The sequence below is a fragment of the Elephantulus edwardii genome, unplaced genomic scaffold (genome assembly GCF_000299155.1).
Source record: "Elephantulus edwardii isolate Elephantulus edwardi_28Jun2011 unplaced genomic scaffold, EleEdw1.0 scaffold00068, whole genome shotgun sequence".
Classification (NCBI taxonomy): domain Eukaryota; kingdom Metazoa; phylum Chordata; class Mammalia; order Macroscelidea; family Macroscelididae; genus Elephantulus; species Elephantulus edwardii.
The window spans coordinates 440,514-443,643 of NW_006399818.1; the positions used below are offsets into that span (position 1 = coordinate 440,514).

General features: G+C 43.9%; 1 pseudogene; it reads left to right on the plus strand.

Annotated features, from left to right (window-relative positions):
- The first annotated feature begins 1,305 nt into the window (after positions 1–1,305).
- LOC102866883 lies at positions 1,306–2,214 on the plus strand (annotated as a pseudogene).
- Positions 2,215–3,130: the final 916 nt, after the last annotated feature.

Sequence of the window (3,130 nt, forward strand, 5' to 3'; positions counted from 1 at the left end):
GGTTGCTATGATGCTAAACACTGTGACATTGATGTGTCAAATGTGATAATGGTTACCCATGGTGGACAGTGTTTGGTGGAGCTTCCTGATTAAAACAAGCTTGGAGGCAGGAGTGGCATCCACTTCCAATAGCTTGCTTCCGGCAACCCTATGAATGTTCAGGTCTTTAGTTCATAAGGTAGCTATGAGTCGTCCACTACTCAATGGCACTTAACAACAACAACTGTTACATTTGGAAGTCAAGATTGGTGCTGCCCAAATGCATTCCTGCTGCAAGGAATTTGAGGACACGCTCCTCCTTCTTCTGCGGGACATTGAGGGCTCTGGACCTTGTATAAGTTTCCCTTTTAAGTAACAACAGGAACTAGGACAATGCCATATGGACCCTTCTGTGCATAGTGCATATATGACCTTATCAAATCCTCTTCAGTGAAGCACTTTTAAATGTGCCATATGCTCCCTGCTAGGACCCTAACAGATGAAATGGCCTGAAAGACTCATGCCAAACACACCATACAAAAAAATCAATTCAAGGAGGATCAGAGACCTAGGGGTAAAGCTCAAAACCATGAAGTTCATAAAAGACAAAGTGGGACCAAGCTTAAAAGGCCTCACCTGTGGTATAAAGAGACTGGCAAAGACAAACAGAAATGCACAACCTGGAGACGAGAAAACTGAGGAATGAAGCCTCATAAAGATTAAATTCCTGTGTGCATCAAAAACTTTTTTCCAACAAGGAAAAAAAGAAAACCTACTAACTGGGAAGAAATATTTGGCAATACCATCTCAGACAAAGGTTTTATAACAAAGGTTAACGGAATCCTACAAAGCCTCCATAAGAAAGACTGATAACCCAATTGCAACATGGGCAAAAGACATGGAAAGATTTTTCACAGAGGAAGATATTTGGATGGCAAATAGGCACATGAAGAAATGCTCTAAATCACAGGCAACAAGAGAGATGCAAATAAAAATCACAGTGAGATACTGTCTCACCTCAGAAACAGTAGCAAAGTTTAACAGGACAGAAAGCAATAAATGTTGGAGAAAATGTGGAGAGAGAGGAATTCTCATACACTGTGGGAAGGATTGTAAAATGGTACAACCACTCTGGAAGGCAGCTTGGTATTTCCTCAAGAAGCCAAACATAGAAATTCCATATGACCCAGCTATTCCTCTGCTAGGTATATACCCCAAGGAAATTAAAACTGAGACACAAATGGGGACTTGTACAGCAATGTTCATAACAGTATTATTCACAATCACAAAAACACAGAAACAGCCCAAATGTCCACCCACAATTGAATGGATTGTGGTATATTCACACAGTACCCTGGCCCCACAATACCTCCACTTCTTGTCTTTCTTCTGCTGTTGGAGCCAGGGGCTTCAGATATAACTGAGGGTAGCAGTGAACACCTCAACGGGGGAGCTTTCTCTCATCAAACCTTACCTAAGAGTCAGTTCCAGCTCCATGACCCTCTAGGAATTCCAGTGCCAGTACGTACGACTGACCCCTGACAAACGCAGCGAAGAGGATTGCATCTGGAACCAGCAGCCCTGCCTCAAGGCCTGGGAGATGCACATTCACTTCAAAGTCCACAGAGCAGGGCAAAAGAATCTGAACAGGGACGGGTACACCCACGTTCGCCTTGCACCAGGGCCTGTGTCTGGAACAACTTCCATGGCTTGGCCATCTTTCTGAATACGTATCCCAATGACAGGACCACTGAGCAGTGCTTGTCCCCATACATCTTGGTGGTGGTGAACAATGGCTCTCTGTCCTACCATCCCAGCACAGATGGGTGCCGGACAGAGCTGGCAGGCAGCATGGCAGACTTCCAAAACAGAGATCATGACACCTTCTTGGTCAATCACTACTCTCAGGGCCACCTGCCAATGAGAACAGAGCCGGAGGACAAGAATGAGTGGAAGAACTGCATCGACATCCCTGGCATGCTTCTGCCCACTGGTTATTACTTAGGGCTTCAGCCTGCACCAACGACCAGTCTTACAATCAGACATCATCTCCCTGAAGCTGATCCAGCTGATGGTGCAGCACACCCTGGGTGAGGAGAACATCGAATGGACCAGGATCGAATCCAATGTCAGCTTCCTCAAGTCTCCCAAAGACAATGTGCATGACCCCACAGGGAGCTTCAGGATGGGCCTCCGACAGGCTGGAAGTTGTTCCTGCTGCTGTGTAACCCCTAAGCCGCCATGGGCTGTGGCGTTCGGGGCATGTGGTATTTCAAAAGCCTCAGTAGCCAAACAAGCATTTCTAAACTGAGCAAGCCTCTGGGACATTTGGCTGGGACTGCATGGCCTTGGGTCTCAGGCACTAACTAATGTGAACTGTATTTACTTGGATTGTAAAAGAACAAGAAGACAACTTTATTTCTTAACTGTTTCCAAAAAAAAGAATGTATTTTTTTTTTCATCAAAAAGAAAAAAACCCAGCCCACAATGAATGGGAATGATTGTATGAAACACAATGTGAATGAAAGATAGTGTGAAACACAATGTATATAAACTTTGTATGCAAATCAATATAAAATGCTGTTTTTGTTATGTGCCATCAAGTCCCTTGAGACTCATAATGATCTTATGTACAACAGCCCTGAAACCTTCTCTATCCTGTTCCAACTTTATTGGCTCTAACAAACCTACCCTCATTACCCCAGTCACTGTATCAATCCATCTCATCGAAGGGCTTCTCTTATACTGTCCATCCACTTTTCCAAGCATGATTCCCTCTCCAAGAACTGGTTCTTCCTTGAAATCTTCCCTAAGTATGTTAGACAAAGCCTTAGAATCCTTGCCTCCAAGGAGCAGGCTGGTTTTACTCTCTCTAGGATAAACCTGTTGGTTCTCCTAACAGTCTATGGTATATTCAATACTCTTCTCCAGCACCAAAGCTCAAAGGCATCTATTCTTTTTCTATCATCCTTAGGCATTGTACAGCTTTTTGATGCATAGCAAGTAATTGCTAAGACTATGGCCTGAATCAGTCACACCTTAGTCTACAAACTGACATAGTTGCTCTTCAGTGCTCTGGAGAGGTCCCTGACTACAGACGTTCCCAATGCAACTTTTTTACTTTTTTTTTATTTAACTATAGGACTTGTAT